At 50.5% G+C, this 13,515-nt stretch overlaps 1 protein-coding gene across 1 annotated transcript in view; it reads left to right on the forward strand.

Annotated features, from left to right (window-relative positions):
- The first annotated feature begins 1,624 nt into the window (after window positions 1–1,624).
- Window positions 1,625–13,515, forward strand: part of ALMS1 (ALMS1 centrosome and basal body associated protein) — a 100,513-nt gene continuing 88,622 nt past the window's right edge. The window contains exons 1-3 of the mRNA XM_007477862.3: window positions 1,625–1,726; window positions 6,763–6,942; window positions 12,772–12,931. The gene's annotated coding sequence lies outside the window, so the exon portion shown is untranslated. The remainder of the gene's footprint in view (window positions 1,727–6,762; window positions 6,943–12,771; window positions 12,932–13,515) is intronic.

A 13,515-nucleotide genomic window follows, 5' to 3' on the forward strand; every position in this document is an offset into this window, starting at 1 on the left:
TATTTTTTGCAGTTTTTTAGCTTTTCCTTAGTTCAGAGTACATTTTGATTTTTCCTTTAAAGCTTTGCCCTTCAAGGTTCATTTGATGACTAGTAACCTGGTTGGGACAAGTATTTTCCTCCTCATGAATGGACAAATGGAGTTATCTTCCTTCTCTTACCTGCTAGGAAGTGTCTGTATAAAAAAGAAGGAAAACACTGTTTAAAGGCAGGATATCTGTCCCTAGGGAATCCTCTCAAATGATTGCTGTGAAGTAGACATCATTTGGGCATTTCTCTGTCTCCTTGAGGTCCCTTTCAGAGCCTCTTAACACTAGAAAATTAATCCGCTACTTTGCAGTCAATGGAGAAGGTTCTATACACATAGTGGGTTTGGTAAAGAAGTACCTAGGTTGCTGTCCCTTGGGATCCATAATTCATTGTATAGTTTCTTTTCCTTCCTTCCTTCCTCCCTTCCTCCCTTCCTCCCTTCCTCCCTTCCTTCCTTCCTTCCTTCCTTCCTTCCTTCCTTCCTTCCTTCCTTCCTCCCTCCCTCCCTCCCTTCCTCCCTTCCTTCCTTCCTTCCTTCCTTCCTTCCTTCCTTCCTTCCTTCCTTCCTTCCTTCCTTCCTTCCTTCCTCCCTTCCTCCCTTCCTCCCTTCCTTCCTTCCTTCCTTCCTTCCTTCCTTCCTCCCTTCCTCCCTTCCTCCCTTCCTCCCTTCCTCCCTTCCTTCCTTCCTCCCTTCCTCCCTTCCTCCCTTCCTCCCTTCCTCCCTTCCTCCCTTCCTCCCTTCCTTCCTTCCTTCCTTCCTTCCTTCCTTCCTTCCTTCCTTCCTTCCTTCCTTCCTTCCTTCCTTCCTTCCTTCCTTCCTTCCTTCCTTCCTTCCTTCCTTCCTTCCTTCCTTCCTTCCTTCCTTCCTCCCTTCCTTCCTTCCTCCCTTCCTCCCTTCCTCCCTTCCTCCCTTCCTCCCTTCCTCCCTTCCTCCCTTCCTCCCTTCTTCCCTTCTTCCCACCTTCCCCCCACCCTCCCTCCCTTCCTCCCTCCCTTCCTCCCTCCCCCCTCCCCTCTCTCCTTCCCTCCTTCCCTCCTCTCTTCCTCCCTCCCTCCCTCCCTCTTGACTTGCCCAGGATCGCATAATCAGGGACATCTAAGGTCACATTTGAACCTAGAACCTCCCTTCTCCAAGCCTGGCTCTATTCAGTGAGCTCTATTCATTCAGCTGCTCCTAGTCACTTAACTATTTACAAATGATGGGTCTCATTTAATCAGTAAATATTCTAAAGGTGCTTAGAGTGAGGACATTGTGTCCTTTCAAGCACATTTCCAACATAACCCTGATTTCTCTTCTGTGAGATTCTCACTCAGAAGGCAATTTGAGGTAGAGTGGAAAAGAGGGCTGCAGCTATTCTCATGGACCTCAGCTTCCAGTGACCTGGTTCAGTCACTTTAGGCAAGGCTTTCCCCTTCTGCTTCTCTGTCTCTGACCCTTTGAGATACATCTATATCTATCTATATGTCTGTAGATTGATAGAGAGATATGAGTAGATAGATACTATCTGTTTATAAAAGTAGATAGATACAGTATGTGCTTACATTTGAAAAGAAACTATTTCCCCCCACCCCTTTTTATCTTCCATGAATCAGGGGGATTCCAGATCTATGTGAAGTTAGAGAAACGCAGTCCAGGCAGTCTCAGCTGTGTCTGTCCAGCTCCGAAGGCCCCTCCGACTTCTGTGACAGCACTGTCAGTGGGTATCCTCGTCCGATGCCCAGGGTCTGCCCCCCCACCCCTTGTGATCCATGTTGCTATTTATCTAATCCTGTATCCAGTTACTCAGAACACAAGCCTCTTTGTGCACCTGATCCATGTGATGAGTTTTCGACATCATACACAGCGGACAGCGATGAATGCCTCAGTTCTCCTCTGTCCCCGAGGAGGTGGGGGGCTCCCTTGAAGCCAGAAATGTTTCTGAGCAGGACGTGCCAGAGCACACTTGCAGATGACGTGGCCTCCATCAAGCTTTCACCTGCTTTCCTCCTTTCTTGCTTAGAGAAAGTCAGACAAGGTATTTCTTCCTCTTCAGATAGCTCTGTTGGTGGTGTGAGTTTTAGTTATAAGAACCCAGAAGAACATGAGACGAAGCCCAAGCCTGAGGGTTTGAAATCACCAGAGACCAAGCAGAAAAAGCTGGTGGATGCGCCCCCTCCCCTTTCTTCCCGGTTTGTGTCTTCCCACGGCCAGTCTGGCCAGAGTTCTCTATATCCTGGTGTGAGGCCAGCACAGCTTCCAGCAGGCAGTGATGGTACTGCGACAAGGTCAGCATATCTCGGCCCTGGTGTGAGGCCAGCACAGCTTCCAGCGGGCAGCGATGGTGCCGCGGCAAGGACAGGTCATCTCGGCCCTGGCGTGAGGCCAGCACAGCTTCTAGCAGGCAGCGACGGTGCTGTGGCAAGGACAGGACATCTCGGCCCTGGTGTGAGGCCAACACAGCTTCCAGCGGGCAGTGATGGTACCGCGGCAAGGGCAGGACATCTAGGCCCTGGTGTGAGGCCGGCACAGCTTCCAGCAGGCAGTGATGGTGCTGCAACAAGGGTGGGATATCTAGGCCCTGGCATGAGGCTGACACAGCTTACAGCGGGCAGCGATGGTGCTGCAACAAGAATGGGATATCTAGGCCTTGGCGGGAGGCCGGCACAGCTTCCAGCGGGCAGTGACGGTGCTGCAACAAGGGCAGGACATCTAGGCCCTGGCATGAGGCCGGCACAGCTTCCAGCGGGCAGTGATGGTGCTGGGACAAGGGCAGGACATCTAGGCCCAGGCATGAGGCCAGCACAGCTTCCAACGGGCAGTGACGGTGCTGCAACAAGGGCAGGACATCTAGGCCCTGGCATGAGGCCGGCACAGCTTCCAGTGGGCAGTGATGGTGCTGGGACAAGGGCAGGACATCTAGGCCCAGGCATGAGGCCAGCACAGCTTCCAGTGGGCAGTGATGGTACTACGACAAGGTCAGCATATCTAGGCCCTGGCATGAGGCCGGCACAGCTTCCAGTGGGCAGTGATGGTGCTGGGACAAGGGCAGGACATCTAGGCCCAGGCATGAGGCCGGCACAGCTTCCAGCGGGCAGTGACGGTACTACGACAAGGTCAGCATATCTAGGCCCTGGTGTGAGGCCGGCACAGCTTCCAGTGGGCAGTGACGGTACTGCGACAAGGGCTGGATATCTCGGCCCTGGCATGAGGCCGGCACAGCTTCCAGCGGGCAGTGACGGTACTGCGACAAGGGCTGGATATCTAGGCCCAGGCGTGAGGCCGGCACAGCTTCCAGTGGGCAGTGATGGTACTGCGACAAGGGCTGGATATCTAGGCCCTGGTGTGAGGCCGGCACAGCTTCCAGCGGGCAGTGACGGTACTGCGACAAGGGCTGGATATCTAGGCCCAGGCGTGAGGCCGGCACAGTTTCCAGTGGGCAGTGATGGTGCTGCGACAAGGGCTGGATATCTAGGCCCAGGCGTGAGGCCGGCACAGCTTCCAGCGGGCAGTGATGGTGCTGCGACAAGGGCTGGATATCTAGGCCCTGGTGTGAGGCCGGCACAGCTTCCAGTGGGCAGCGACGGTGCTGGGACAAAGATAGGATATCTAGGCCCAGGCGTGAGGCCTGCACAGCTTCCAGTGGGCAGCGACGGTGCTACAACAAGGGTGGGACATCTAGGCCCAGGCATGAGGCCTGCACAGCTTCCAGTGGCCAGCGAAGGTGCTGCAACAAGGGCGGGACATCTAGGCCCTGGCGTGAGGCCGGCAGAGCTTCCAGTGGTCAGTGATGGTGCTGCAACAAGGGCGGGACATCTAGGTCCTGGCATGAGGCCTGCACAGCTTCCAGTGGACAATGAAGGTGCTGCAACGAGGGCAGGATATCTAGGCCCTGGCATGAGGCCAGCACAGTTTCCAGTGGTCAGCGAAGGTGCTGCTGTAAGGGCAGGACATTTAGGCCCTGGTGTGAGGCCGGCAGAGCTTCCAGTGGTCAGTGACGGTGCCTCGACAAGGCCAGGACATCTAGGCCCTGGCATGAGGCCAGCACAGCTTCCAGCAGGCAGCAATGGTGCTGCGACAAGGGCAGGACATCTAGGCCCGGGCGTGAGGCCGGCACAGCTTCCAGTGGCCAGCAAAGGTGCTGCGACAAGGGCAGGACATCTAGGTCCAGGCGTGAGGCCGGCACAGCTTCCAGTGGCCAGAGATGGTGCTGCGACAAGGACAGGACATCTAGGTCCAGGCGTGAGGCCGGCACAGCTTCCAGTGGCCAGAGATGGTGCTGTGACAAGGGCAGGATATCTAGGCCCTGACATGAGGCCAGCACAGCTTCCAGTGGACAGTGAAGGTGCTGCAACAAGGGCAGGGTATCTGGACCCTGGTTTGAGGCCTGCACAGCTTCCAGTGGACAGTGAAGGTGCTGCAACAAGGGCAGGGTATCTGGACCCTGGTTTGAGGCCTGCACAGCTTCCAGTGGACAGTGAAGGTGCTGCAACAAGGGCAGGGTATCTGGACCCTGGTTTGAGGCCTGCACAGCTTCCAGTGGACAGTGAAGGTGCTGCAACAAGGGCAGGGTATCTGGACCCTGGTTTGAGGCCTGCACAGCTTCCAGTGGACAGTGAAGGTGCTGCAACAAGGGCAGGATATCCAGGTCCTGGCATGAGGCCGGCACAACTTCCAGTGGACAATGATGGTGCTGAGACAAGGGCAGGATATCTAGGCCCTGGTGTGAGGCCAGCAGAGCTTCCAGTGGTCAGAAACAGTACTGCAACAAGGGCAGGACATCTAGGCCCTGGTGTGAGACCGGCAGAGCTTCCAGTGGTCAGTGATGGTGCTGTGACAAGGGTGGGACATCTAGGCCCTGGTGCAAAACCAGCACAGCTTCCAGTGGACAACGAAAGTGCTGCAACAAGGGTGGGATATCTAGGCCCTGACATGAGGCCAGCACAGCTTCCAGTGGACAGCGACGGTGCTGCAACAGGGGCAGGATATCTAGGCCCTGACATGAGGCCAGCACAGCTTCCAGTGGACAACGAAAGTGCTGCAACAAGGGTGGGATATCTAGGCCCTGGCATGAGGCCAGCACAGCTTTTAGTGGACAGCGAAGGTGGTGCAACAGGGGCAGGATTTCTAGGCCCTGGCATGAGGCCGGCACAGCTTCCAGTGGACAGCGAAGGTGGTGCAACAGGGGCAGGATTTCTAGGCCCTGGCATGAGGCCAGCACAGCTTCAAGTGGACAGCGATGGTGCTGAGACAGGGGCAGGATATTTAGGCCCAGGCGTGAGGCCGGCACAGCTTCCAGTGGCCAGTGAAGGTGCTGCAACAGGGGCAGGATATTTAGGCCCTGGCATGAGGCCAGCACAACTTCCAGGGGCCAGCGATGGTGCTGCAACAGGGGCAGGAGGATATCTGGACCCTGGTTTGAGGCTAGTACATCTTCCAGTGGACAGTGAAGGTGCTGCAACAGGGGCAGGACATCATCTAGGCCCTGGCATGAGGCCAGAACATCTTCCAGTGGACAGTGAAGGTGCTGTGACAGGGCCAGGATATCTAGGCCCAGGCCTGAGGCCAGCACGGCTTCCAGTGGACAATGAAGATGCTGCTACAGGGGCAGGATATCTAGGCCCTGGCGTGAGGCCAGCACAGCTTCCAGTGCCCAGTGAAGGTACTGCTCCAGGGGGAGGATATCTAGGCCCGGGAGTGAGGCTGGCACAGCTTCCATTGGATAGTGAAGGTACTGCTACAGGGGCAGGATATCTGGACCCTGGTTTGAGGCCTGCACAGCTTCTAGTCACCAGTGACAGTGCTGCAACAAGGGCAGGATATCTAGGCCCTGGCATAAGGCCAGCACAGTTTCCAGTGGACAGCGACAGTGCTGCGATAGGGGCAGAATATCCTGACATCACTTTCCACCCTGTCAGTGGTCAGCCTGTCCCCTCCTCACCTGTCAGTATAGACAGCCCAATGGAAGCTCTTGATAAAATTGTGGCATTCCATGAGGTGGCAGCTTCTATAGAACCTGCTAGAAGTAAAACCCAGTCTATACCTGTTCAGGCTTTCTTGGGGATTGATCTTGATTGGAAACAGAACCTTTCTTCCTCAAGTTCTCAAACTGAAAAACCTTTGCTGACTCAAGAAGCTCAACAAGTCCTTCCGGTAACTCCTTCAGTAATTCCGCGCCAAAATATCACTCCAGAAGCATCTGTGAGGACATTTCCGGTTCTTCCAAAACTTGTGTCTGCCTTGGTCTTATCTCATGAAGAATCAGCCAGACCAAAGTCGCCAAACATTACTGTTTGGAAAGCCCCGTCATCTCTGGACAACCAGGATGTGGGCAGCCAGCTGAACGTGCATCCTCTTCCTTCCATTGATGCCACGTCTCCTTTGGGAGAGCTGCCCCATGCTCTGTCGCAGCTTCAGGTGTATTCTTCCACTTTGACAAATCGCATACGCCATGCTCTCTCACCTAGTTACATGAGTCTAAGCGAAGTGCTCCAGCCTCAGGCCTCGAATGCAGTTCTGAAGGATGACAGCAATACCAGAAGTCCAACCCTCAGCGAAACTGGAATCATAACCAGCGAGAGAGTGACTGAACTGCTCAGAGGGGAGAAGTACAACATGAGTGATGTGCCGAAGCCCCCCATAGCTGGAGCTTCCCAGAGCAGCCACGACAGTGCCAGGGACTCCAAACTCCAGGCTTTCACGGGCCAGTTCAGAGAAGGGGCTTTGGATTATAGCGTTCCTCCATCTCTCTCCCAGGCTGACTTCTACGTGAGCACGTCTAGCACGTCCTCTAAGCCAGACCCTGTGGAGCCGCTGCTTTCCAAGGCAGAGCACCGAGAGTACCAGGACGGCACTTCTCAGACAGTGCCTGACATCCAAGACCACACTTCCCAGACGTCCCCTGAGATATCCCAGACGCGACTGTCTGAGGCCCCGGTATGTCTTTGGTGGGGAGGCTGTCTGGGGGGATGGAGGAGGGGAGCAGCTAGGTGGGAAGTTCAAATCTGGTAACATTGTTAGTAAGGGAGGGAACTGCCTCCGTGCATATCTGGCTCCTTGTCATCATAACCCAGAATAGACCCAACATTTTAAGGCCAAAAGGGACAGGAGAGGTTCCTTGGTCTAGCTCATCCTTTGTTGGAGCTGTAATAGTTAAAATTAAATTATGAGGCTGCTAGTAGCTTAGGAGCTTTATTACATCAAAGTAGTGATAGTAAAGAGAGGGAAATATAGGAAAGAGGTAGAGAGTTGATTAGTTGACTACCCTATTTGCCATTTGATGGATTGAAGCTCACCACCATCAGGGGTTCCTTCAGGTTCCAAGCTCCAGCCAGAAGAGAGTAAGAGAGAGCCCGAGCAGTGCCTTGGCCACACCTCATAAGCAGTTTTCTCTACCCACTAGCTTTCCCACATCACATCTCAGGAACCAGTCATAGTTCCTTAATTTGCCTGGTACCGCCCAAGGGGGCAGTGCCTGTGGCATCAGTTTCCTGTCTCATTGGTTTCAACTTCCTTTCTCTGAGGGTTTGTTTATATCTACACATTTCAATGGTCACTGATTGATGAAGTCAAACAAAGCAACATAATGGAGAGGAAAATTCCTTTTACACAATCCCTTCGGTGATTTTATTGGAAAATGAGCATGTTGTAGTCTTCCCCAATTGAGAGTTTTGGGAGATTAACATGCTTAGTCACCCTAATGAATCATTTCCACTAAAAGATTCTCTTACTAGAGATGTATAGAATATTGCACTTTACCTAGAGGGAATTACAATAATTTGGGGATAAGAGGGAATTAAAATAATATAATAAAAATAAAATAGAAACAAAAAAAAGATTGATAGACACATTGACATAAAGCCAATTAGAGAGCATTCCCCTTTGTCATAAGAGTTTACATTCAGAATAAATGATATGTTCAATCTTCTTCAATTCAGTTCATTATATCCCAAAGTTCATTCTGGACCTTTTGATGTAGTGTGTGGTTTCCACAGGCTTCCTTATGGCACCTTCTCCAAAAGATCTGCTTTCTTGATTTGGGGTGTTGGTGAATTTCCTTTCCTAAAATTTCTCTAAAAGATTTTAAACCTTGGATTTTAGGATAATTGTATAATCTCCCCTGTGGAGGGTGTTGACCAACACCAGAATCACATGGCAGAGTTATGGGGTATATGAATCAGTTGTCAAAAGAAAAGCAAAAAAACATACACACAAACAAAATAGAAGAGAAAAAATTAAATTCTGGAAAAAATATGTCAAAAACGTATGTGTACAAAATTATGAATAAAAAAGAATAAATCCATAACAGGTCCTTGAATCAGCAGCAAGGCACACTTAAAGTGATTTATGTCCTACAAGGCTGCAGGACAGATGCGGCAAAACCACACTACCCATTGGCAGCCAGGACTACAGAAAATTGCCATACTAAAAAGAGAAGGGTCTAGATTCTGAGATAAAAGGGAAGTATGATTTCCTGGTCTGATTTTACCTTCAATCTCAGGAACAAGGGAGCCAAAATGAAAACCAAACCAAAGTACTTGTAGGAAATAAGGCATGGGAAAGTTCTGCATCTGCAGTTGTCAAACAGCTGCTTCCTTGAACCTCAAAACAAGTCCTCTCTCTTAGTGTAGATTCTAATCAATCCCATAGGAATTGGTGGTCTACTTGCCCTTGTACTTCTTGGCACTGTGCAGTGGCTTTTTTGTGATCCCTTCTTCTGGAATCAGACACAATTATTAGTAAAAGTCCCATAATACATAACAATCAGTGACAGGTTTCTATAGTCTAAAGCTTTTGGGAATGCATTTTTATTAGGGCTAATAGATACTGTAAACATCCTTAAAAATCAAAAGCATTAATATTGATTCCATGTACTTGACGTATAAAAAATATGAAGAAAAAATTCAAATATCCTATTGCAAATAAAAAGAAAAACAGTAAAATAAATTTCAAGAATTCAGTGTCAGCCAAAATAGTGTCCAACTTGTCTATGGACTTTTATAATGGTATTATCTCCAGTCCAGTCATAGGAGGGTACAAATAAAGACAATTGCATGGGACAGGACAGTGTCGATAGAAGGTACCCAGTTTACATGTGAGCAATGAATCCAAGAGTCCTTTTCTCCAATTTTGATAGCTGTTGGAGTGGTTAACAGTATTTGAAACAGACCTTCACAGGAAGGCTGAGTTCCTCCAATACGCTGGATGGAAGTTCTTTATGTATACCTTGTCTACTGAGTGTAAGTCACAGAGTGAGAAGTCTGGAGGTTCCGCTTGTCCTGTAGCTCCAGATGCATGGAGTTCTTGCAATTTGATCTGTAAGTCTTATATATAAGAATCAGTAGAAGTGTCCCCTCCCTAGTAATGATGTATATTTAGGGGAAAAGGGCTTAATCTGTATGGGGGATGCCCAAAAAGCATCTCAAATGATGAGATATGTAGATCTCCCCTGGACCTGCTTCAAAGATAAAACAGAGCTAAGGGGAGAACCTCAGACCATTTAAAATGAGTCTCAGTGTACAATTTTCCAATCATATTCTTAAGATTTCTATTCATTATCTCAACTTGTCCTGAGCTCTGGGGGTGATATGGTAAATGAAATTGGGGAGCGATCCCCAAATGAATAAATTTGAGACAAAACAGAATCAGTAAAATGAGTTCCCCTGTCTGAATCAATTTGTTCCCCTGTCTGAATCAATTTGTTCTGGTGGGCCAAAGTGAGGGACAATCTCCCTCAAAAGCTGCTGTGGCCCAGGTGCTAGGAAAAGCTTCCAGCCATCTGGTCAGCTGATCCAGTATGACCAGACAAACTTTATAATGTCCAACCTTAGGCACAGCAATAAAGTCAATTTGTAAATGCTCAAAAGGTGTGTAAGCCAGAGGATGCCTACTAAAAGCCTTGCCACAAAAAGCATGTTGATTGTATGCCTGGCAAGTGGGATAGACTGTACATTCTTTAAAGGCTATGGTAGTCATATCAGGGGCTATCCATAGTTTTTTAACAGAGTCTATAATACCCTGAGTGCCAAAGTGACCAGGGATAAGCATATTTGATGATAAAAACTTCTAGGGAGTAGGGGTTTTCCTTCAGATGATACCCATACCCCATTGATCTGTTTTGCTTTAAACTTTTGTTTCTATTTTTCTACTTCCTGTTCATCATGAGAGGTATATGTAGGGAAGGAGGTAGAGAGTTAGGCTCCAGCCCAGAAGAGAGTAAGAGAGAGAGCCTAAAGTGCCTTTGTCTTGCCTTATAAGCAGTTTTCTGTACCCGCTAGCTCTCCCACGGTACATCTCAGGAACCAATCATAGTTCCTTAATTTGCCTGTCACCACTGAAAGGGGGGGGGGGCAGTGCCTGTGGCATCAGCTTCCTCTCATTGGTTTCAACTTTCTTTGTGGGTTTGTCTATACCTACACATCTTAGTAGTAAACGACCTCCAGGTCACTGATTGATGAAGTCAAACAGCAACATAATGGGGAGGGAAATCCCTTTTACAGAGGTCTGAGGAACTTGAGGGCCTCACTTGTGTTAAAGCATAGCGACAGGCCTATTGACAGTTCTGTGAGGAAGTAAATCAGACTCCTGGGGTCCCCCATCCAGGACATGGCTGACTCTGGATTTGAACTCCTGATCTTGAGAGATCCACCAGACTTTGCCTCCCCAGGAGCAAGTGTGGCTATTTGAGGGCACATGATCTCTGCTAGTAAAAAGTTGAGGCTCTGTTGCAGTGTTTGTGCACGTGGAAGAGAAGGTTCTCTCTGTGACCCTCATCAGTAGCCCAGGCCAGGCTAGGGGCATCTGGAGGGAGCCAGAGGAGAGAAGAGATGCTCTAGGGAACACTTTGGGAAGTGGGGAAGAGGAGCTGGTTCTTTTTGAGACAGGTAGGCAGTGGGGATGAGGGCAGAGTGCTGGGTCTTGAGTCAGGAAGATCTGAGTTCAAATCCAGCCTCAGACACTTCCTTGTGAGGGGTTCCTAGGTAAGCCATATCCTCTTGTTTGCCTCATTTTCCTCAGGTGTAAAATGAGGAGAACAAAGACTCTACCTCTTTTTCCCAACCCAGTGCCAGCACACAGCAGGCACTGCAGTTGCCTGTCAGAGTGATTGCATATCATGCTCCTTCATGCCCTTCTCTGGCTTGGCCTTGAGGATGCCCTGCTGGGGCACCCTGGAGTTTGAGCTAGAGGGGAAGGAGTTGCCTGGGGTAGGGGGTCATGACTTTCCCAGACAAGAGCTGGGTGGCCCTCTGCCTCCCCCTCTCTGCCATCTCCCATGCCTGCAGGCCTCTGCTCAGCCTCCTGGACTCCCTGGCTTCCTGTGAGGTGCTCTCTGGAAGAGTCCAGTTTTCTAGGGGCAGCTAGATGGTTCAGTGGGTAGAGAATCTGGAGATGGGAAATCCTGGGTTCAAATGCAGCCTCTGACACTTCTCATGGCTTTCTGCCTTGGAGCCAGGACACAGTGTTGATTCTCAGATGGGAGGTTGGGGCCAAAGAGGGTTGGGCTTTGTTTTCCTGGGCATGATCAGGCCTCTCCACACCTGCTCATGCCTTTTACCTCCGGGAACGCCCTAGAGCTGAGGCTGGCCTTTTGGCTTCTCCGGTCCCCCAGACCTCCACCCTCATTCTTCCTTCGCTTAGCACAGCTTGGGACCATTTTCCTAAAGCGTGATGTCTGTGTGAGGTGGCCTATGGCAGGGCCAAAGGCTAGGCCTAGCCCCTCTCTGGGTAGGAGGAGTGATGGTGGGGGGCCTCAACCTGGTCCTCAACCAGGAGTCCTTCTAGGACTGAGCCAAGGTGGGGGGCAGCCCTGGGCACTGGCAGTGACAAGCAGAGGGAAGGCCCAGCATCGGAGCCCCTGGGCATGAAGGATGGCCGGGGGGGAAGCAGGAAGTGCATGTCCAGGTGTGGGCACGTGTGTATATATGTGCATGTGAGTGTGTGAGAGTTCATGTGAACATGTATGTTAGTGTGCATATGATGTGTGTATGTGAGCATGTGAATGTGTGAGCCACGTGTGTGAGAGAGAGTGTGTGTGTGAGCGAGCAAGCATGTGCTCCTAGATATAGAACCCTAGCTGGCTGAGGCATCCAAGGCTTTCCTGGCTGACTAGGAGTCTGTGTGATAGTGATGGCGCTTGAAGAGCATGTGGCCAGGGCGGGCATCTTTCTGCACTCGCATGTGTCAGGTCCTGGGTTAAGTTCCAGGGACTCGGGTGCAGTGCACATGCCCAGTGCCTGCCCCCAGGAGCTGGCAGGGCTGGAGAGGGCCAGGGGACCAAAGAGGAGGCAAAGGCCTGGGCTGCGGCAGGGGGATAAGCAGGAGAGGGGGCCTCTCTCCCCGCAGGGCCAGACGGAGTCCGGTGGGAAGGAGGAGAGAATCCCTGAATGCCACTTTGGTGGGGATGGGCCGAGATCTGCATGGGGGCCCGACCTCCCTACTAATGGGCAAAGTGGGTGGCCTGGGCTATCCCCAAGGGACTGCGGGGGCCGCTACTTCATCTGCTGGACTGAATGCGGTAAAGCTCAAACCTGGAGAGCAGCGGAGGCGCAGTTCTTGCTCTGTCAGAAATTCCCTTAGAAAGCCAACCCGACCTGTGTGACGGAGTCCCTAAAATGCTCGTGTTTAGCAGCCTCTGGCTGGTCAGCTGAGCGTTCAGTGGTCTTGCCTCCCTTGTGAAGTCACAGAAGAGACAGGGCCTCGGAAGTTAGCGTGATGGATTCTAAGTCGCTTTCATCTTTTCTTTTTCCTCACACTCCACGCCCGTAGGTCCGCCAGCAGCATTTCATTAAGCCGCATCCGTGTATTCCTGTAATCTCGTGTGTTCCTCCGGTTCCGTGTGTTCCTTCAGTAACAACCTTAGCACCTCGCTTACTGTGTCCCAATACACTGAGGATATTTTATAAGAGCCCAAGGACATCTTCCTGCGGTAAGTGGAAAAGGAGACTGAAACCTTTCTGTTAGACTAGAAATAATAATCCCTTCCCTTGGCTTGTCCCTTTGCCCGTCTTCAGCACATCTGGGCACATCAAAGCCGTTTTCTCTAATACCATTTTGGGATTTGGATCCTAGAAGTCTCCTTACAAGTAGCTTGATTTAGAAATGAGAGCATAGCTACTGGAAAGTAGTTTACATACTGTATGGCCATTGTCTTCACTGGGGCAGAAGAGCAGTGACATTTTAGGGATTTCATTTGCATGTGCAGCCAACCTCAAGGGGGCACAACCTGTTGGTTTGACTACATTGGCTATGAAACTTGGTTCTTTGTTTTTGAACGGAAACACGGCAACTCAAAGCCTCTGTAAACCTATTAGGGAACAAAATCAACAAAAATCCCGTGATTATATTATTAACAAATGCAGAAAAGCTGCCGACAGTATATAATGTCTGCTTCTGGTAAAAGTACTAGACAACATACAAATAAATAGGTTTTTGCTTCAAGTGATAAGTATTATGTATCTAAACCCACGAGCATGTATAACAGAGATAAATATACTTTTCTAGTACATTCAT

Source organism: Monodelphis domestica, chromosome 1 (assembly GCF_027887165.1).
Source record: "Monodelphis domestica isolate mMonDom1 chromosome 1, mMonDom1.pri, whole genome shotgun sequence".
Lineage (NCBI taxonomy): Eukaryota > Metazoa > Chordata > Mammalia > Didelphimorphia > Didelphidae > Monodelphis > Monodelphis domestica.